Source organism: Pygocentrus nattereri, chromosome 2 (assembly GCF_015220715.1).
Source record: "Pygocentrus nattereri isolate fPygNat1 chromosome 2, fPygNat1.pri, whole genome shotgun sequence".
Taxonomy (NCBI): domain Eukaryota; kingdom Metazoa; phylum Chordata; class Actinopteri; order Characiformes; family Serrasalmidae; genus Pygocentrus; species Pygocentrus nattereri.
This window is the reverse complement of record NC_051212.1, coordinates 24,423,502-24,447,642: the sequence shown is the minus strand read 5'-3', so window position 1 is coordinate 24,447,642 and position 24,141 is coordinate 24,423,502. Positions and strand designations below refer to the sequence as shown.

The 24,141-nt window shown below is 40.8% G+C and overlaps 1 protein-coding gene across 1 annotated transcript in view; it reads right to left on the bottom strand.

The window, feature by feature from the left end:
• The window catches only part of pcxb (pyruvate carboxylase b), a 261,864-nt gene that overhangs the window by 153,555 nt on the left and 84,168 nt on the right, over positions 1-24,141 (bottom strand). The gene's annotated exons all lie outside the window — the stretch shown is intronic.

Genomic DNA, 24,141 nt, shown 5'->3' with positions numbered 1-24,141 from the left:
GACTGGTATTATCACCTCAGTGCTGTGAATGGCTAAACCCTTAAGTGTCTCCTGAACCCTCAAGGAAGTCTGATACCATTAAATGCTCTTTCCAGGGCCCATTGACAGAAGTCAGTGTCTCGAGCAGAGCCGCAGCATGCTAAGCTGCCCGCAGTACTCCAGGGCCAGTGATCAGGCAGTAATGCTTAGTGTATTTCTCTCTGCTGCAGAGACTGAGCGGATTCATGAGACTGCGTGGCTGGTGACCCTTACACACGTTGCTGCCACATTCATTAACATTATCAGTGGTCAGAGTTGCCATGGAAGATTAACCAGGTGTCGTGGCAACAAGCAGTAAACAAACAGAGAGCAGCGTGGCAAGATTGGATCGTCATGTCAGAGCATGGAAGGATGATAAATCGCTCTGCACAGGGAAAACACAGGCAAGAATAATGCAGAGGAGTCTTCTTCCTGCCCTCTAGCTTCTTATTCTCTCTCTCCTTTCTGCCTTGCTCTGTCTCTCTGGAACTTGCTGTTTCTATTCGGTCTCTTAGCCACTTTTGCACAGTCCAATTCCAAGACAAATTCCAACTGGACTCTTTCTTGGCTCTCTACTGCTTCTCTTTGCCAGCACTTCACATCATGATTGTCTCCCTTATGCTTGTCAATGTGTGTGTATGTTTGTTTTAGGGCTGTATGCTCCAAGTCGAGAAGTCTGTCAGCGGTCATGGTCAACCCAGACTCTGTCAACTGACCAATTTTCTTATTTGTTTATGTTTCCAAGTGAATTATAGCTAAAACTTATGGTTTAGCTACTTATGCTGGAAACTGAAAGTTTGGACTATGTATATAGTGAGTCTCCAAATAAGTTTATGAATTGTCTCATTTTACTGAACATGCTGTTTATAAGCAGCAGTCATGCAGTACATTGGGTACTGAACAACAAGGCTGATGCAACAAGGAAAAAAATGTCAAAAAATCCTCCGTGTGGGCACATTTTGAAATGTATTCCAAGAAAGTATAATGTAAACTCTGCAGTGTTTACTTACCACAGCACAGCTTTGAATGATTAATATGAAGTTTGATGGGCTAAACTGAAGGCAGCCATGCCAAGTGTCCTCTTTAATTAAACTACAGATATGCGGTATCTTAGATTATCAAATACATAACAGTGCGTTGTTCGCTTTGTTAACTAGTAATGTAAAAAGTAATTTAAAAAGTGATATTCAAAGCTAATTAAATGACAAAATAAGCTTAAAGTTAAATAGTCTAATATGTATACATTTATATGTAGCAGTTAACCATGTACATAGTTATATATAATAGGTATATCATTATATAATCTGATACTGTGTTATTTATTCATTAGCATCTGCTTTGTTGGGGCAGAGGATTAGTGGAGTTTAGAGATTAGAGAATCAAAAATCACACCTAGTCAGGTGCATGCATGCACACATAGACACAATATAACATATATAAATATAACAGCCTGTGCTCAAAACCACAATGTCTTGTCATTAACACCTTAACATATGCAGGGACAGACACAATCACAAAGCCTCCTACACACTAATGTTACATTTATCACTCACAAACCTACACTGCAAGAATTCTGCAAAAAAGCAAAAAATAATTCCAGGTGGCAAATTACATTTACACTATACAACTGACAAGCGCACACAAGTCTTCAGCTGAGTAAGAAGGATAGTGAGAAACGGCTATCATTATTCTCTTCACAGTGAGAGAAACGAACAGTCCATCACACCATCACAGCACTTAAAACCAACGGCCAAACATGCAGTCTTACACACACACACGCGCGCACACACACACAGCATACAGCATGCTTTACAGTGAGTACAGCTCATCTCTGCATCCACTAAGGACAAACAGGCCACTAACGCCTGTAACATGTATATAAAAAGAAATGCAAATAAGTGCACAGACCACCTCCTTGTTTCTATGTTCATTGTCCACTTTATCAGCTCCACTTACTCTATAGGTGCACTTTGTAGTTCTACAATTACAAACTGTAGTCCATCTGTTTCTCTGATACTTTGCTAGCCCCCTTTTACCCTGTTCTTCAGTGGTCAGAACCCCCGTGGACCCTCACAGAGCAGGTACTGTTTAGGTGGTGGATCATTCTCAGCACTGCAGTAACACTGATGTGGTGGTGGTGCATTAGTGTGTGTTGTGTTGACAGGAGTGGATCAGACACAGCAGTGCTGAGAATGATCCACCACCCAAATAGTACCTGCTCGGTTATAAAGTAAGTGGAGCTGATAAAACAGACTGAGCATAGAAACAAGGTGATGGTCATAATGTTATGCCCGATCAGTGTATATGCACAATATTAGTGTGTACTGCCACAACACTAAGGCCATATTTAAATTTCCACACATTTTTGGTGCAGAACCTTTGTTTACAATCTACCTAGGCACATTCGTGTCTCAGGATCTAACTTTACAACACACCCACTTTAAAGTGTGAAAAGAAACATTGTGGTATATGTTTACTGTAATTTAGATTTCCTTAGTACCTTCAAGGGGTGTTGTGCATCTATGCTGCATCGAGTGTAGAACAACAGAAATCAATTCTGTAAAATAGCCAGTTTGATTGGATCGCAAAGGCCCAAGGAGAAGGAATGTATTTTAAAATGCGGAAGTGTTTTGCTTTCACATGGCTCTGCATTGCCCCAAATTTGAGACATACATCTATTGAAAACATCTCTTGACAAATCCAGAAAAAAGTACTGCGATAATAACCCCACTTGCATTGTCCCATGGATAATAACCCATGTCCCTCAGACAGGAACTGCAAAAAGTTAGCAATAAATTGTCTGCTGGGGAAAACTGTATGAAAGTGACTGCAGCTGTGGGTGAATAACAAACGTTCTAAATGCGAGTCTGTCAGTGCACTTGCACACTTTTTTTTTCGCTCAGAGAAAAATGGCTGTGTATGCGTCACACAGTAAACATTGTTTTGTGTGTCAATGTTGGTAAATGGCATCTAATAAGCACAGCACATGCTGTACTAAGCACAAAGACTCACACTAAGTCTCTTTTTCTTCTCTCGCCCCTCTCCTATCTCTCTCCTCCTGCCTTCTTACTCCCTTTCCCCCTCTGCCCTCTCATCCCTTCTCCCTGCATCTCTCACCTTTTTCCTTTTGTCCTCTTTTGCCTCCTCCCTCTCCTTCACCACTACTGTTCTCTCCCCTACATATATATAAAGTTCTCTCCCCTCTCTTTCTCCATCTTTCTCTCTTTTTCCTCCTTTTCACATCTCTTTGTGAACCTTCTCTTCCCTCTTTCTCACTCTCTCCCTTTCCTCTTTGCAGCCTCTCTAGCTTTCTTCCCATTGCTTCGTATTCCTCTCTTCTCTCACTCTTTCCCTCTTTCTCTCACTCGTTTCCCTGCCTCTGCAGCTTGTTTGGTGAATTTGCTGCATCTATGAACAGAGCACCAACTGGCACATCTCTGTCTGTCACTGACACACACACATGCACAGAAACAAGTATCTTGTGTCGTCTATTTTGACAACCATTTAAACCGGCAGTGAGGAGAAAACTACAGCTCTAAAACCTGTCACCACTCAGACAATAAAAAAGCCCCGTTTAGCCCGAATGCAAACATTAAATACTGCATGCTCCCACACACAGCCAACGTAAACAGAACACACACTCTTATAGGAAAACGCACACACTCAACATTTTCAAAAGCCCTCAGACACACCTACACACACTTCAATCCTCCTCTCTCCCTCACTCTTCCCTTCATTTCTCTCACTTCCCTTTCTTCTCGTTGCTCCATTTCTCTTTGTCTTCTTCTCTCCATTTCTCTTACTTCCCCTCTTTTCCCACCGCTCCATTTCTCTTTCCTCTTTTTTCTCCGTTTCTCCCACTTCCCTTCTCCTCCCATCCCTCCATTACTCCCTCTTTCTCCTCTTCTCTCCATTTCTCCCATTCCCTCCCTCTTCCATCATGCTTGCCTTGTTCCTCTCTTTCACACATAGGTTTCCATTTCTCTGCAATGGATGTAGGGGCTACCCATCTGTTTGTGCTGATAACTGCTCTCTCTTTCTCACGGTGCTGCCACTCTAGTTCTTCTCCTAATAACAGAGGCAAACAGATGAGTGGAGAGAGAGAGAGGGCGTGAGCGCGAGAGAGAGAGAGAGGGTGAGAGTGAGAGTGAGAGTGAGAGTGAGAGAGAGAGAGAGAGAGAGAGAGAAACAAGATGATGAGTAAAAAAGGAACGCTGAAAACAGGAAAAGAGTGAAGAGAGGGAATTAAAGAGAAAAGGGGAACACTCAGGAAAGGAGAAGAGAATGAAAATGGAAATGAAGGATGAATGCTGTGTGTACAGGCTTTGGACCCAGGACTTATTACCATCTCAGCCCAGCACAGTCAGTCAGACACCAACCATGCTTGTGTTCCAATCTACACTCACTGCTCACTTCATTTAGTTTATTAAAACATTTGGATACATTGCTTGTTAATAAGACAGGAGATAACATAAGACAGTCTAGCCGTTTCATGAACAATTACGTAGCTAGTCATGTAGCTATCATCTAGCTAAGTAACAGTGCTACTTAACAGTCTCTTAAGGCCTTTACACAACAATCCCAATTTATTTGAGCAGTTTATTTGGACATAAGAATACGTTTTGTTTACAGATGTATAACTGATGATAATTTGCTCACAGAACAGGATTTTTCAGACAGTGACTTTTGTTACAACAGCAACAAGGTGAACTGAGGTGAATTTAAAAAGCAGGAGAGAGACATGGAGGAAGGAGGCCAAAATGCTGCAAAGAATCAGAAGACAGTAGTAGAGGGGGAAAGGAAGAGAGAAAGAGAGATATAGAGATTAAGGAAGTGATGGGAAAGCGGAGTTGAAATAGAAAGATGACAGAAAAAAAAAAAAAAAAAAAAAAAAAGCTCAGACAGTGGGCAGAGCGCTGTGAGAGCTGGGACCGTGCAGTAGACTGAGACTGAGTGATATTATTACTGAATAATAATGAATAAAGTACTGAGCCCAGAGAGTTGCGGAGAGGACATACACCCACAGGAAGAACAAGCCTGAGTCAGGAAAATATGCCTCTCCAAAGATGTTGAACTAAATTAGACAATTTTGCCTAAAATAAATGAGCAAATGAGATGTAAAGATGCAGAAGAACCAAAGAAGCAGAGACAAAAAAGAAGAGTGGCAGAGGTTGAGAGAAACACAGGAAAGTGAGAACACAGAGGTTGAGAGAAACACAGGAAAGTGAGAACACAGATATAGATATATCCTGACAGACAGACAGACTGACAGACCAAGAAGCAGAAAGAGAGGCAGTAGTGTATCAATTGCCTGACTGATGCAATAGATTTGATTTAACATACACAGTGTATTAAATAAAGATAAAATTCTTAGAATTCTGCTTCCTACAACTACAGATGGCTGACAAAGGAAAACACACAAAAGTGCAGATGCTTCCAGACAGACAGTTAAATGATGAGCAGGCCCAGCTGACCTCGATTTTAGATCAAGATGGCAAGAGTAAAAACCTTCTAAAGTGGGTTCATTATTGGGGCACAGATGACAGGAGTCAGTCAACTGAAACTGCTCAAGTGGCCTGTGTTTTAATAGGAAAAGTAACTAAAGTGACATCTCCATTTAGAACTCAAGGAAAGTGAATAGGGTTGGAAATGGTCTTGGAAAGTGCACGTCCACATTGACAACTTTTGTTGTATGTAAGGAACAACAAGAGTAACTGTTCCTCAGGTGACTGAGAATGTTAATGCAGGATGTGATCAGACTGTGTGAGCAAGAACAGTCTGTACATAACTACAAGGTGAATATTATACTAGGAATGTAGCGAATAAACCGCTCATTACAACGATGAATGCATATCTGAAAGTCTTCTTCTTTCGGCTGCTCCCTTCATCTGCCTCTATCTTGCCCTATCCATTGCCTCCTCTACTTTTACACCAACCATCTCCATGTCCACCATCACTACATCCATAAACCTTCTCTGAGGTCTACCTCTTCTCCTTCTACCCGGCAGCTCCATCTCCAACATTGTTTGACCAATATATCCACTATTCCTCCTCAACACATGTCCAAACCATCTCAACCTTGCCTCTCTGGCTTCATCTCCAAACTGCTCCACCTTCACTGTCCCTCTGATCTGCTCATTTCTAATCTGGTCCATCCTTGTCACTCCCAACGAAAATCTCAGCATCTTCATCTCTGCCACCTCCAGCTCAGCCTCCTGTCTTTTAGACAGAGCCACAGTCTCCAAACCATACATCATAGCAGGACGCACTACTGTCTTGTAAACCTTCCCTTTCACTCTTGCTGCTATCCTTCAGTCACACATCAGCCCTGACACCCGACTCCTCCCACTCCTGCCTGCACCCTCTTCCTCACCTCTTTTTTTTGCATATCTGAATGCATATATGAAAGTACAGAAGTGAAAGTCTATCAGAGGAAAAAAGTGATTGATCCTTCACCAAAGTCTCCACAATTGGGCCAGTGCATGTGTGATGCACACGAAGAGGACGATACAGGCCTGAATGCTTGACCCCTACAGTGAGGTGAGTTTGTTGGCTCTGTTAAGCTGTGGAGGACATTTTGCTGGCATGATTTGGATCCATTTGACACCGTAAAGGGGAAGAGTTACAATAAGTTATTCTGACTGATGACCTTTATCCTAGATTGTGGTCTCTTCCACAAACGCATCCTCTTATATGCCATGGGTCTCGCAGACACCAGATTTCAGCCAAAATTAAACCCTTATGGAAGGTTTTGGACCACCACTGAGAGAAGACCTTGAAAGAATGATGCTCCATGCTCTCAGTACAGCTTCAGAGAGTCTCACCAAAGCTGTTCAGGCAGCTTATAGTGGCCTGACACCATACTAAGATATTTCATGTTGTTTTCCCATTAATATTTCACCCATATGTATTGTTTCTGTATCTTTAATAGATATAACAAAGAAATAGACAGTCAGTTAGACAGACAGTGTGAAACAGTCACTCACAAATAAAACAATGAGAACTCAATGCTCAGAATTGATCTAAACTCTTGAAGGAAATACTGGAGTCCCACTGCACGAGTCATTTTTTGCTTGAGAAGATTAGATTTCACTGGGAGAAAATGCTGATTAAACATCAAACTTGCATCACAGTTTAACATATTAAACAGAACTGAGCCATTCTACACTAGTCAAAATCAAACGAACTGAACTGTCAGATGTTAAACTGGAGCTGCGCTTGAATCACCTAACCTAAGAGACAGACGAAAGAGAGTGAGACAGAAAGAGACGTGAGGCCTGAATTTTGTTAAACAATTTACCTCCGGAACTAGGGAGAAAGGGACGAGAGAGGAGGAGTTGAGAGACTACAAAAATTGAGAAAAGAAAAGAAGAAAAGAGAGGCTATGAGAGAAGGAGAGGGAAAATTTCCTTGTAATAAATGTTCGCGGGAGCAGAGAGCAAGAAAATAGAGGGAAAACAAAATGAGCAGTGACATAGCGGGCTGAGACTGGAAAAACAGTCATAGAGCGAGAAAGAGAGAGGGATAAGGTAAACAAACCAAGGAGCAGGAAAGTGGATGTTTGTGTGAAAGAGAAAGGAGAGACAGAGGGATGAAAATAGAGGGATGAATAATAAAAGTGGAGAGAAAAAAAAAAATGCAGACAGCAGGACAAAAAGGAGAGTTGACAATCTGAGTTTGAGCTAAAAATCTGGATAAAAATGGAAAAAATTAGACTGAGGAAAAGAAAAACAAGGGACTAACATGAAGGAAAGAGAGGGTGGGTTTCATGAGGGGCGGCCTGGATTTATAGTGAAATGCAGCCCTCAATGCAGCATAGAGGACAGAACACACAGAAAGAGAGAGAGTGAGAGTAAGTAAGGGAGAAAGGGAGAAAGAGGGAGCGAGAAATTCTAGTGTCGTAGTAGTGTATCTATTCTCAGACTGATGCAATATACATGATGTTACGCACATGGTGAATTCTTAGATAAAGGCTTCTTTGTAGTTTGCCACACACTGAAGCAATTACCAGATACAATACTGCTTCCAGAAAATTGCTGGTAACTATAAATTTCATAGGGCCAAGTACCTTCTTACTCTTCCTTTCTTTTAACCCTTTAAACCTTAATGGATTGCATATGACTCGCACTTCATTTTTGCACTATTGCATATACATGTCATGTCAAGTCAAAGTTTATTTATATAGCGCTTTCTTACAACAGGTGCTGTCACAAAGCAGCTTTACAGAAAAATCCGGGTCCAAGAACCCATGAGCAAGCCGATAGTGACAGTGGCAAGGAAAAACTCCCTACCCAACTCCCTACATAACTTCTAGATTTCAGGAATGTCATAGATACCTAGTATTTTGTAGTAGTTACTGAAAGAGTCTTAACTGAATAATTAATAAATGTGGGCCAATACATTCTTCATGTAGGTGTGCCGATGCCGATACACTGACTAAATGTCCTCCTCTTTATAAATACAAATATCAATTTGAAATATCTGTCTTATCCAATCATTTGCTGAATGTTGACTTTGTTGGTTTGGTTTTATTACTATTTTCTTTGTTGTTGTTTTTTAAATACTATTTTCTACCCAATTTAGATTTCAGTAATCAATTCCACCCATTGGCCAACTCAACATTATTGGACAGTTGAACACAGAGGAATGCGCTAATTGCTAGTTCTATTACGTCGGCTAGCAGACACCTGTGCTGTCTAGCATTGTGCTACCCTACCCACCTAGAAAGAGTGAGGCCAACTGTGCTCTTTTAGACTCCTGGCCTTGGATGGCGGTAGCATCACCAGGGATCAAACGCGCATCTTGTGATGAGGACAAATTTGATAAGCAAATGTCTGCCAATACTGAAATGATTCAGACATCATTGTGCATCCCTTTGAATACTGCAACACTGCAATGGCTTAAAAGAGAGTTAAAGAGTTAAAAAGTGTCAAGGTCACCAATCTGATGACCCAAACTCACCAAATACACAAATAAGACATTGCCAGCACACACAAAAGCATATTCTATTAAGCATATATATATTATTCAATATATTGGTTTCCACTCTATTTTATCTGTGATGTGAAGTAGGTATTATAGTTTTGACGAAACAAAAATCATCTTTCCATCTGATACCATCGTCACTGCTGGACATCAAAACAAATGGAAAAAGTCAGAAATGTAGACCCAAACGTGACGTCAGAGAAGTTAAATGTGGATGTAATTAATTAGGTAACTCAATATGTAGTTCCAAAATTACATCTGAACAGTGCAGAAAACAAAACTCTCAGTAACAGTAACTCTTGACTTGTAAGGGTTAATGCGCATCTAGGAACATTCTCCCAGCAACATCAGCCAGTTCTGTTTTCTATAATAATTACTGGAGAAAAGTACAGAGACGGAGGCACTCTCAGAGAAGAAGAAAAAGCTGGTAAACAACCCTCAGAGGCTCCACAGGGTACTGTGAATGCTGACCTTTGCTAATGTAAAGGTTACAGGCTAATCTGTGTCTCTTCACCGACATACCTGACAATCTCCCAACTCAAAGGAAGCCCTGACCTCACCTGACACAAACTCTGAAGATAAACTAGACCAGACAGCTCGCCATCTCTCTCTCTCCTCTTACTCATTTTTTTTCTTACTCTTACTCCCTCACCCTTTGTCATCTACTCATATACAATATCCTGCTGACTCATTCTTGCATCCTCTCCAGACATGATACTGAAACAGTGAGCTACCCAAACAATAAAAATGTAAGCTGCTTCAATGAAATAGGCTGGCACCAACTAATGACTTCCACTATCTCTGGCCTCAGGTGATCAATTGAAGTGTCACCTAGAATTGTTTTCTTTTCCCGGGCCAGGGCAGCTAAATTAAAAGCCAGGTTAGTGAGCAAAAAATGTAGCATTTTATTTTATATATTACATTCACTTTATTAAAACATCTTTTTCTCTCAGTAGTGGACATGACCAGGTTTTAAAATGGGAATTTTTTTTTTCCTCCACCATAAAATAATCTCATGTTTACATTTACAGTTTTTAATGATTCAATAGGTTATGAATATGATGAATCTAGTGGACTTCCAGCATTAACCCCTTAAAATACCAGGCTTATAAAATACTAAGGCTTATTATTATACAGTAACTATAGGGACTTTAATGCAAACTGGTTGAGCTACTCTTAGGTCACAAAAACGTGTAATAAAACTTGTGGCCCACAAGAAAGGGGTTCAAAAAGATTATAGGACAATCAAGAGTTGTAAGTTTGACCGCTTTCTTCTTACAAATCTGGCTTCAACTTACATTAGGGGTTTTATACCCCTTGATTTCACTTCTGAAGACCCCCATTCCCCATCATCCTTGCACCTCTCCTCCTTCTCTTATTGTTAAAGCTAGAAAAAAAACCTTAAAAATCATGCCTCAAACAGAAGTACTTTAGTGTAATTGCTGAATAAATCTAGGCTTCTATTCAGTATTGTAATGAGAATATGTACTTGCATAATCAATAATGCTTTGATTTAATATAACACTAGGGACATACATTCACACATACAAAACAATAACCTAAACCTCAGCCCTTAAACAGTGTTGATACATTTTTATTAAGAGCAGGAAATGGTGGAAAAAGAACAAAAATGAAAAAAAAAAGTTTTTTGGAATATTCTCAGAAAAATATAAATGAATTGGTCCATAAGAGGGAGGGAGGGAGGGATGGATGGACACTTTATTTATCCCGAAGGAAATTTAGCAGCCAGTAGCAGTCACATAACACAGGTCAGTAATAGTAATAAGGGTGTAAACAATATAACAGGAAGAATACATTTTAAAAAAATCCTATCTACAGGCATATATACAAATAAAAAAAATACAACAATCTGTAATAAGATCTATAACCTGAGATGAAAGATGCAGTGCAATAATGACTGTATAAGGAGGCACAGGTAACGGTATATACAGTTGTGATCAAATTTATTCAACCCCCAATGCTGTGAAGGGTTTTATGGAATTCAGTGCACATTTGTAATTGCGTTTATAATTAAATCTTACAAGGACTAAATGCAACTAAAATAGCATCAACTGTTTTTCATAAAGTATTAAATGGCCTTTTTGTGATTTCTTCATTGACACAATTATTCAACCCCTTTACGACTACCACTCTTAAGAACAGAGGTTCATTCCAGTGTTTTCAATCAGGTATTAAAACCACCTGTGGATGTCAACAAGCAGCAATCAAGCATAAGCACCAATTAGGCAGATTTAAAAGGACTGTGATACTCAGCTCCTTCTAGACATCTACTGGTGTGTTTACAAGCATGGTGAAGGCAAGAGAATGGTCCCAGAAGACACGAGATGAGGTTATTTCTCTTCACAAGAATGGCAATGGATATAAGAAGATTGCGAAGTTGTTAAATATTCCAAGAGACACTATCGGAAGTATCATTCGCAAGTCCAAGTTAAAGGGCACAGTGGAAACACTACCTGGTCGTGGCAGAAAGAAGATCCTGACCGCGACTGCTGTGCGCTACCTGAAGCGTAATGTGGAGAAAAATCCCCGCGTGACTGCTAAGGAACTGAAAAAAGACCTGTCAGATGTGGGCACCAAAGTTTCAGCTCAGACAATAAGGCGCGCACTGCATAACGAAGACCTCCATGCCAGAACTCCCAGGCTCACCCCCTTGCTGACTCCAAAGAACAAGAAAAGTCGACTACAGTATGCCAAAAGTCATTTGGACAAGCCACAAAAGTTTTGGGACAGTGTACTGTGGTCAGATGAAACTAAATTAGAACTGTTTGGGCCAATGGACCAGCGCTATGTTTGGAGGAGGAAGAACCAGGCTTATGAACAAAAGAACACCTTGCCTACTGTGAAGCATGGCGGGGGGTCAATTATGCTTTGGGGCTGTTTTGCTTCTAATGGTACAGGAAAGCTTCAACGTGTGCAGGGTACCATGAATTCCTTTCAGTACCAGGAGATCTTGGAGGAAAACGTGATGGAGTCAATGATCCGAAGCACACATCCAAGTCCACTAGAGCATGGTTGAAGATGAAAGGCTGGAACATTGGAGTGGCCATCGCAGTCACCAGACTTAAATCCAATTGAGAACCTCTGGTGGGACCTAAAGAAGGCAGTTGCAGCACGCAAGCCTAAGAATGTGACTGAACTGGAGGCTTTTGCCCATGAAGATTGGGCTTAGATACCCATAGGTCGCTGCAAGACACTGCAAGCAATGTTTCACGCTTGAAAGATGTCATAACTGGAAAAGGATGTTGTACTAAGTACTAAAAAATAATGTCACTAGGGGGTTGAATAAAACTGATAATGATGTGAGCACTGAAAAGACATTTGTGTTTATTTCATCATAAATGTTATGTTATATTTGTCTAATTTATAAGTGCCTCTTTGATATAATTGTAAATAAGATGACTGAAATGATCAAAATCAATGTCAAACTGGCCAAAACACTATTTCAGCGGGGGTTGAATAAATTTGACACAACTGTACTGACCACACTGAATTAATAAATATGTGCAGATATTGGTGCAAAACAAAATTATATATAGTAGACTACACATAAATCATAATTAAGGTTGGAGGATATTAGAAAGTTAAAAGCCACTTTTATTACTGATTAGAGTATTTTCCTGACTGCTTTTACTGTGCCTTGCCATCACCACTTGCTGCTAACATAGTATGTGGGTAGGTGGTACTTTGCTGCAATATGACTTTCTTTTAACTGAGTGGGCTGTAGAGTGGATGTTGGGTGCATTCAGCGCAAGACACTATACCTTGTTTTTTGCATTGACAGCATTTGGGGGCATTTACATTTTGAATATTTCAATTATTTATGTAATATTCCAAGGTCTTCTACAAGTGTATTTTACTGCCGATTTTTGCATATTGGTGCTATATGCACATTTTTTAGTTTTTCAGTTTTGGACTTAATTTGAAAGTATCCATGGTCCTTTACAATGTGTGCAAATTTCTTGGTGGATGAACCAAAAGAAATGACCCAAAATGACTTGGAAAGAAGTCTTGTTCCATTACATTAAAAGTATGTTTTTTCCTTCCCCTGTAAAGATTTTTGGTCCAACAACAGCGATATGTTGAATAAACAATGGCCAGTTTGGGTTACAGCACAACATTAATTAAAATTGAAATTAAAAACTCTATTTCCTCCGGCCCACAGATTTGTTGAGATTTTTTTATATGTCCCCCTCAGTGTCTATGTTTGACACCCCTACCCTACTTGGCCTATTTCCTATTCTATTTCCGCTCACTGGCCACTTCACTGAAAACGCTTCCCTTACTGGGCCGCTGGAGAGACAGCATACACTCTTTTGGGCACAAAATACACTGCTCAAAAAAATAAAGGGAACACTTAAATAACACAATATAACTCCAAGTAAATCAAACTTCTGTGAAATCAAACTGTCCACTTAGGAAGCAACACTGATTGACAATCAATTTCACAGCTGTTGTGCAAATGGAATAGACAACAGGTGGAAATTATTGGCAATTAGCAAGACACACTCAATAAAGGAGTGGTTCTGCAGGTGGGGACCACAGACCACTTCTCAGTACCTTTCTGCTTTCTGGCTGATGTTTTGGTCACTTTTGAATGTTGGTGGTGCTTTCACACTCGTGGTAGCATGAGACGGACTCTACAACCCACACAAGTGGCTCAGGTAGTGCAGCTTATCCAGGATGGCACATCAATGCGAGCTGTGGCAAGAAGGTTTGCTGCGTCTGTCAGCATAGCGTCCAGAGGCTGGAAGCACTCCCAGGAGACAGGCCAGTACACCAGGAGACGTGGAGGAGGCCGTAGGAGGGCAACAACCCAGCAGCAGGACCGCTACCTCTGCCTTTGTGCAAGGAGGAACAGGAGGACCGCTGCCAGAGCCCTGCAAAATGACCTCCAGCAGGCCACAAATGTGCATGTGTCTGCACAAACGGTTAGAAACCAACTCCATGAGGATGGTATGAGGGCCCGACGTCCACAGATGGGGGTTGTGCTCACAGCCCAACACCGTGCAGGATGCTTCGCATTTGCCAGAGAACACCAGGATTGGCAAATTCGCCACTGGCGCCCTGTGCTCTTCACAGATAAACGCAGGTTCACACTGAGCACATGTGACAGACGTGACAGAGTCTGGAGACACCGTGGAGAGCGATCTGCTGCCTGCAACATCCTTCAGCATGACCGGTTTGGCAGTGGGTCAGTAATGGTGTGGGGTGGCATTTCTTTGGAGGGCCGCACAGCCCTCCATGTGCTCGCCAGAGGTAGCCTGACTGCCATTAGATACCGAGGGGAGATCCTCAGACCCCTTGTGAGACCATATGCTGGTGCGGTTGGCCCTGGGTTCCTCCTAATGCAGGACAATGCTAGACCTCATGTGGCTGGAGTGTGTCAGCAGTTTGTGCAAGATGAAGGCATTGAAGCTATGGACTGGCCCGCCCGTTCCCCAGACCTGAATCCGATTGAGTAGATCTGGGACATCATGTCTCGCTCTATCCACCAACGCCACATTGTACCACAGACTGTCCAGGAGTTGGCAGATGCTTTAGTCCAGGTCTGGGAGGAGATCCCTCAGGAGACCATCTGCCACCTCATCAGGAGCATGCCCAGGCATTGTAGGGAGGTCATACAGGCACGTGGAGGCCACACAATACTGAGCCTCATTTTGACTTGTTTTAAGGACATTACATAAAAGTTGGATCAGCCTGTCGTGTGTTTTTCCACTTTAATTTTGTGTGTGACTCCAAATCCAGGCCTCCATTGGTAATAAATTTGATTTCCATTGATGATTTATGTGTGATTTTGTTGTCAGCACATTCAACTTTGTACAGAACAAAGTATTCAATGAGAATATTTCATTCATTCAGATCTAGGATGTGTTATTTGAGTGTTCCCTTTATTTTTTTGAGCAGTGTAGATCTATTTGTTGTTAAGCACAATTTATCAGCCACATTCTACTGCATTCATCATTGGTCTGCTCACAGGACTGCTGTTGTCCAGATATTATTTGGGTGGTACACAGCAGTGACTAGCACAGCTGCAGTTCTGTAATTTTGCACAAAAAGGATGGTTAAAAATGGTCCCCAAAACAACTCTGTGGTCAGAAACTAACCACTCTGTAGGGACTAGAGTATGACTAACACTAATTAAGCAGTACCTGTGCTATTGGTGGGCAACAGATGGGCTACAGACTCTAACTGTGCAGCAGCAAGGAGAAACTGTGAAGTAGGTGTTTCTAGTAAAGGGGCCAAGCAGTGTATGCTCCACTGCTTCAGCAGGATACATGGGAGTATTCTCCACACAGCTCACTTGTCAATGGCAAAAAAAATAGAACAGCAAGTGATGAATCTCCATCTGAGATGTTTACAGTAATTGGGGGTTACTGAGGAATGAAGCTCCTCTTACTGAAAGACTGGACTAACAATCCACATATCCAGCCAAGAAAGGTTCTCCAGCAACAGATGGGCTATATTCTCTAATACTACACCAGCAGAATGACTGGAGAGAACACAACTACTCAAACATTTAGGCAAATACACAATTAGGGATACATAGTATTCAACAGGGCTTCCAGAGTTTTTCTTTTTACTTGCAATAACCAATAAGTTTTATTTTGAGGATAATATCAATTATGTAAATATATTTGTGTTCGTACTTGTTTATGAAGTTAGTACACGCATCCTCTTGTTCTTGTTGTGATGCCAGCACTCAACAACTCATCAGCATTCAAGCCTTTCAGGTGTAAAACCTACTTGTGTACAAGAGTTTCAGTTGCTTTTGATCATGAGGGCAGGTTTGGAAATGCTTAAAAACACATTCATACATAAAATTACTACTTAAGCAAAAAAACACACTGTTCAGTTTAAAGGATTTTAATTAACATTTCCAGTCAAAACAGCCTTTAAGTACTTTTTCAGCATCCAGAGGCCTCAACAACTAAACATCCATGCTTCCATTGTTTTCAGGACACTTAAAGTTTTTCAAAGAGGAGTTTTTTTTTCCCCCCATGACTCCAAAGTTCAGCCATAGAAGTTGGCTGCATTTGCTGCTTCACACAATTCAAGTAATCACAGACACATTCAATGATGTTGAGGTCTGGACTCTGGGGTGTGCAGTTCATTGTTCTGAGAACATCAGCAGCTTTTGTCTTCTTACAGTGGAAGGATGGACAGAAACACCTGTGGACTTTTTCAGATCTGAAGAAAGAGTGGAGCTTGTTTTCCCTCTCTCAAAGATGAAAGCTTTAAGAGCTGTTTATCTGATGCTGACAGGTTTGGTGGTCTACCAGGTCCTGCATGGTTGTTCCGAGTCTAGCCTTTTCTGTAGCATTTGATACATTTTTGTACTCCAGTTTTGGAAACTCCTGTTTTTTTTTTTACTTTTGTTCTTCCAACTTTAACCTTTCTTTTGCAACTGGATTATATAATATCTCAGAAATATCTCCTGAAAAATGAATAATGATTTATGTATGGCTGGTTTGACTGAAAATTAAATAAATGGGCGGTCTCTGATTTTTGCACAGTAATGTGCATATGCATGCAACACACAGACACACACACATATAGAAAGAGATAAAGAGGAAGAGAGTTAGAATACGTCTGAGTGTATGTGTGAGGTTTTAAACCTCACACTCTCTCATAAGGTTGATAAATGTTGGTGTCAGGTGCGTGCTATGTGGTCACGTACACCTCTGAGGGGATGACCAGCTGTCTTCTGTACAGAAACACACACTCAGTTCACCCTTACATAAGAACACAATGCATATTTCATGCTTACAAAACAGTGTAACTCTGTGTGCTCTCACCTATAATTACTCTGTTATCTGATCCCCTTGGAATTCATTAAAACAGCATCAGTTTGTTCTGGGAGGAATGTGCATTTATGACTGTGGGTGTGTATGTTTGTGTAAGAGTATGAGAAAGAGGGAAAGTGTGTGTGTGTGTGTGTGTGTGTGCTGGGCTCTAGGTGGCCTCTTTGATGTGGCAGATGCCTGTCCCATGTAGATTCACACTTACATGAGATGGTATGAACACATCAATTTAATCAGAAACATCAAGGGACATCCTTTACTTCTCTCTCTCATGTTTGATGCAGATGCAGAGAAGTAAACAAAGTTGTTGAGGGTGGTTTTGATGTGAAACGGTTCACTGGAGAGAATCCTACTGTATTTCTTTACAGTGGTGGCGATAGGAATGCTTTCAACTCAAACAGCCATTTTATTTACTATCCAAAATGACTACCATACCTACATGTATTTTCTATAAGCAAATATGTTATACTATTTAGGATCAGCATTTATAAGCATCTTTGTGAGGTATCTTTTAGAGCCATTAAATTGATCAGATGTCTTGTTAGCATTACTATTGTTATGAATAATTCTGACTCAAGTTTCACATTAAATCACTATGAATGACTTTTGATTGCTGAATTGTGCATGGATTTGGAAATATAATTATTTATCTCAGGATAAACGCTTAAGAGATCAACTGTTTTCTTTGCAGCTCATTAAGGCCAAGATTCATGCTTTATGCAGGTGACCACAGGTCTTTTTATTCCTTATTTCAATACACTGAACATGTAAAATTAATGTATGCATCTTAATGTGCAACACATATCAGCCAGACTGACAGTGCTGTATGTGAGGAACTCGCTGTGCTTGTACTGGCGACTATGTAGTGCATAACTCATCTGTGTGTGGTCTAAGTGATGCCACTGAACACTCACTGTGATAAATGATTTAGTACTGACCCCAAACCTCAGCCAAGAGTTACTCTTCATTATGTGTGTGTGTGGTCCAGAGAGAATGATACCACCAGTAATAAATGTGCTTTTCTTCTCTCGTCTTTTCTGCATGAAGTTGCGTGCAGCAAGAACACAGCACAAAGTAATAAAATACACTTTATAGGCTTATTCCCCACGGGTGATCCATCAAACGGCAGTCTGTCACAGGCCTGAAGCTGATGTACTGTGTCACAGACTTAATTGGTGTCAAAATTTTCTGTGCTTCTGCTTCAAACATATTGTACAGAAAAGAGTATGACGATGAATGAGAACAAGATGAGTTCGATGACAGTGATGGCACTCACAGTCACAATAAGAGGTGCACCGATCATAAGATTTAGTGCTTATTCTAATTTCTCTACAGCCAAATATGGTCATGTTTTAGTAGCTCTTGAACATTAGATGTGTCTCAAAGTGAAGGCTGCAGTTGAAGTAGGACTGGTGTAAGAGTACTGATGAGGAGCCTTATCTCAAGCATGAACAAGGTGGCCTGAGTGGGCTGTACACAACACATCACAGCTTACTGTCCTAAACAACACAACAAATTTGCAAAATTGCGCTATTATAAAGACACCTCAAACTCTGGTGCTGCAGAATCTTGTTATTCACAACCGTTTCTGCTGTTTTTCAAATGCATTGTTAGAAATGAAGGTTCCGTGCAGGTACATGTCTTGTTCAAACAGAAGGAAAAAAAAAGGGTCTCTCACTGTACCTTAAGGCTAGGTTTACACAGCAGGTAAAAGTGGCCCAAATCTGATCTTTTTCCTCATATGTGACACAGATTTGTCATTTCTGTGTCAGTGTGAATATCCAAAAATGCATGGAATCTGACATTTTCAAATCTTCATATGTGGTACTGAAACAAGATCCATAACTGATCTGCGGCAACGCAACGCCGTCTGAACAGCCGGATCGGAATTCATGCGACTTTTACGTCAGTCCAACTCAACATTCGTCAGCATTTCGTGCTGCTGAGACTCAAATATTTAGGCTGATGTTTCTGTACCAAAAAAATCCGAGGACATAAAGCAAAGAACAGGCCGTGGCCGAATAACGGGCCCTTTTTACGGTGAACTCAAGCACACTGTGGGTGATGAGCCCAGCTGTCAGCCACTGGAACTTCATAATCGCCCCTGTGATCCTGGCAAAGATGAAACTGAAAGCCCCCACGTGTGACTGGCCTCCAGACTAGCCGCCTCGTGAAGTATTGTTCTTTGTGTATGTGGGTTGGTTTAGGAGCTGATCTGTTCAGACTAATGTCGCATACACATTTAAAAGAATGTGAACAGCCAAAAAAAACAGATTTGGTGCAAAAATCTGATTCGGGCCACTTTTACCTGCCGTGTAAACATAACCTAAAGGTACAGTGATATACCCTTGAGGGTACAACCTCAGTGATTAAATGGATACTTCCCAAGTTACCATTTCATGCCTTTACATCTGAGAGTCTAGTGAAGGACTGCCCTTGACTAAAGGGAATACATTCAAAATAAGATGCGACTGGCTGTGCAGAACAATTATTCATGCATAATTATGCTACAACTTTTTTTATTGCAATAACAGCATTCAAATACAGTGCAAGTGCATTTACTTACCCCACTTACCGCAGAAGACTGACTGATTGACTTGCTTTTTAGTAAGCAAAAGTCATTCGTTTGAATTAGGAAAGCGTATTCCAAATCACTGTGCTAGAAAATGTCATAGGAATGCTTTTGTTCATTGTATCTACTAAGGGACTACAGCTGAATATAAGCCAAACTAGCACATTTTTAGGTATGTTTACTGAAGTGCACTGTCCTTAACAATGCACTGATCTAAATAAAAAACTAAACTAAGTGGTATTTAAATCCCTAGGTGTATACAGTTATGAGAAATTACTATAAAAACATTATTGATTATTCAACAATACCTACTTTCCAAAAGCCCTTGAAATCTGAAGCAGTATCAACACATTGTTGCCTTGTATAATTGTTTAAAAACCTTTTATTGTAGTCTCATCTGTTTTATTATACTTAATTTGACACATTTATTCAGACTTTGTTTTATAATTCACTACTGAATATTATATCAAAAATACTAATAAATGTCCATGAATATTTTGAGCAGTACTGTATATACAAGACGCTTCTGAGGACAAATTATACAGCTCAATACTTGTAGCACAAAGCTACGTCCCTGTTCTTTAAGTCATAAAGCCTGTTCTTCTATGGCCCTCTGTTATCTATCTCTCCCTCCTCTTCTTCAGCTTAAATGCAAACAAGGCTTTGATGTATGGCTGCTGTATGAACAGGTGTCAAAGTATGTGTCCTGCTAATGTCTGCATGTTATTTGGACATGTGACAGCTCACCACGGCTTTGCCTTTGTGCTGGTAAACAGTCAGCGTTTTATGATTCTGTTTTGATGAACTTTAATGAGTGATGTGCATGCATAACAAATACTCAGAGCTCGCATAAATTAGGTAGTGTGTGCATACACACGTGTGTGAGTGGGTTTGTGTGTATGTCTGTGTGTGTGAAGGAGATAAAGCGTGCTGTGTGCAGAACAGCTAGGAGTATTCATTCTGTGTGTTACGCTTGCACATCTCTTTAAAATGGGGACTCAGTGTGTGTGTGTGTGTGTGTGTGTGTGTGTGTGTGTGTGTGTGTGTGTGCTCTGATTTGCATGTGTTGCAAAAAGAGAATTACACAGAAAGAAGTATATTTCTTTATATACATTTCTTACATTTCTATAGCTCATACTGCCACTGGAGAGGAGATTAGGAAAACAGAAATAACAGAGAAGAGAAAGGGTAAAACAAGAGAGAGAGGCTGACACACAGGAGAGAGAGAGAGAGAGAATGATCAAGTACATGCTCAGTGATCACAGTCTGGCCATAGAAACTGGCAAAAATATTCTGATTGTCCATCTAGAATAAAAGTGCTGCAGTGTGAAAAATTCAAAGGGGAAACAGCCAAAAATACATGGCAGCATGTCACTCCTGAGGGACCTTGAGTAGCACTGGAAAACACTACTGTTATCAGAGTTATATTATTAGTAATCCTGCAGTTTTCGAGGCACTCCGACACCATTCCAACCTCGAAATGTTCATTCTGATCAGGAATGGTGTGCTGCATACAGTCTGACTGAATGTCCAAGTTTTTGTTAAATGACTTATTTTTTTTTCCATATGGATGAATCGTGGGCATCCACCGAGCTTAAACCATAGTGATACGGGTCTATTAGAAACACCCTATTAAATATGTGGGATCTATTATCAACCACCTACCAATTCCCCTAGCAAAACGCCTGGGATACCATAGCAACCACTGAGCAGCACACCAGCAACCATTTAAGATGCCACAGCAACCACCCAAGCAACATCCTAGTAACCTCCAAGGATATCATTAGCAACCACCTGGAATACAAAGCAATCACTGAACACCACCTTAGTAACCAGCTGAGACAGCATAGCAACTAGTTAACCAGTCACCTAAAATACCCCAGCAACTAACTGTGAGCTGCATAAGTTGAACAATCACTCTGGATTTTTTTTTTTTTTTTTTTTTTTTTTTTTTTTTACAGGCAATGCACTGCTTTTGTTTATTACTACTGAGAGTTAAAAGGAGAGAATGTTAGACAGAGCACTAGTAAAGGAAAGAGAGAGACAGAGGGGGTGGGAGTGAGAGAGAAGTTAGAACACTAGAAAATGATAGTGGAGGGGGAGACAGAAGGAGAGGGAGAAAGGGACAGACAGACACTGTGTGGCAAGAAAACAACTGAAATAATGACCAAAACATGGCAAAAGAGAAAGAGAAGCAGTGTGGAAGGATTCAGGAGTGGAGGTAACCTGATCATATACAGAGTGTGTGTGTGTTTGACGCATAGAGGCAGCAGTTCACAGCGTTTCTATTGATCTATCCATCAACATGTCCCTAATACATCACTGTCTCCATCTGCCTCTCTCCTCCATGCTATCCATCCATCCATCCAGCACTCATCCATCCATCTCTCCTTATCCATAACACAGAAAGCAGCCTCTGTGCATACTACACCCTGAGACCTCCCCCACTCCCCATCTCTCTGTAGACCAGACAACGTGAAACACCCCTACCCCTGTCTGTATTAATGTACCAGACTCCTCCTCCTCCTCCTCTCTCCATCCTTCACCTCCCTCGCTCCAACACTGAGCACTAATGACCTCAGTGTCAGGCACAGACATTTAAGAGCTTTTTAGCTCAACAGCACAGACAGAAAATGAGGATTCCTCTCTCTCTTCCCCTTCTCACACTCTTTCTAGCCCCCCCATACTCTCTGACCGTAGCCCCTTTTCGCTTTCTCCATCTCTTTCTTTCTTTTGGTCCCCATATTCTCTGGCATGCTTTCATTTTAGCCCCTACTCTCTCTTCTAAGAACTTCTCATTCTTAGACTGTTTTCTAACCCCCTACTGTCTCTCCCTCATTCTCTTTCTAGTCTCATACTTTCTCCCCCTAGACTGTTTACTGTCTATGTCTCTTTCTAGCCCCACTTACTCTCACACAATTACAAGTTTGCTTCATTGCTATGACAAAATTACATTTGTATTGTCAAAGTATTGCAACAAGTATCTCCATAAAAAAAGTTAAAGAAGAGATACATATATAATAAAGAAGAGAAAATTGAAATGACCAATAATATAAAAAATCTCTGATATATGCATGTAGCATATTAACAAGAGAGAAAAAAGTCAATTATCTACTATATCGGCAATTAGGAAGAAAAAGGACAAAAACAATCATTGTTTTCAGCACCACACTCTGTTTCTAATCTCTTTCTCAAGCCCCTACTCTTACCCCCACTTACTGTCTCTTTCTATTTTCCAACCCCTGCACTCTCTCTCACTCTTTCTAGCCCCCTACCCTCACTCTCTTGCTCCTTCCCCCCTTCACTTTCACTCTGTCTCCCTCTCATCCCTCGATGTCACTCTTCACCTGTAAAAGCATGCTGTGCTCCTTGATCTCCTGACATCACTCAAAGCCATAACTTATTCATTCACCCCAGGATTTATTCTGTTCGGCCATGCATTTTTCAGACTTTTTTTTTTCTTCCAGATATACACATTTCATGGCCACCTTATGTCTCTATTTACAACCTGTGCTCTTTACCAGGGAGCGAATGAGGGGGGCAGACAAAGGGAAAGTGAGGGTAAAAGGAAAGCTTGAGGTCAGCAGGGAAAGGAGGGACAAATTTGTAAATTTTGCTTGGAGGACAGCAGGAAGAATAATTGTCTGAGCAGAAACAAAAGAAATCCAGTAGCTATGAATGAAAGCATGCACAATCAAATCCGCATTAGTGTTAAATTAGATTAGATTAATTAGCACTGGTCAAGGTGGGACTCATTAACTCCCGCTTGCTATTATCATATGATTATCCTAACGAGAAAACCATTACGAATATGAACATGCTAACAGACTCAAGATTATCCTCCTAGATATGGCAAATGATTTTAAATGTCTCAGATTCATGGATGAAACTGAGCCAGCTTTAGAGCCTCCCGCGGCCCCCTGCATAGAGAAGAAATTCGAGCTTCTTGTGAGGCCCAGTGATCAGATACTCATGTAGAATAAACCATTATTGATGCCACAGGGGGATAGCAGGGAAAGAAACACAAAGATAAGCAATAATGAGGGAAGAATACATGGGGGAGCAAGGAGAGGCAGAAACAGAAGATATGAGAAAGAATCGATACTACAGGTCAAAAGGACACAAAAGTGTGTGTAAAAGATACGATTTTTGTGCTGGCATGTCCATGAATGGGTTCTGCAAAAGGGTTCACTGTAGTGTAACAGAAAGAAGAGGGGTTAGTGATTAAATTGTGAGAAAAAGTGAAAACTCTCTTCTTTCTTCCCTCCTTCATGAGGTATTAAACCAAGAGAAAATAATCAAGATTAAAAAACAAACAAACAAAAAAATCTTCACCACCAAGCTTGGTGGAAAAAAAAGGAGCAAAGTTATAATCTGTGTGATGAGCTTCTGGGGCAGTAAGGGTCAAATAGGTCAATTCAATTGATCCAAACCTGCATTATATTATATTATATCCAACGAACAGCTGCAGCAGTGGAATCACTCAGACTACGGTCAGTTCAGTCAGTGCCTTAAGGGATTCAACTCTGCCTGGGACACTGTGCTGGGTTTAGATGATGCATTGAAGTTAGATAGTACACTGGGTTTAGACTGTGATGTGGGATCAGACGGTGTGTTGGATGTGAAGGGTGATCTGTTGAGTTTAGATGGAGAAATGCAATTACATGGTGATCTTTAGATGGTTTGTTTCCTTAAATCTTTGCTCTGGGATTTACCTATGCCTTGCTCTTGAACTTTATGGTT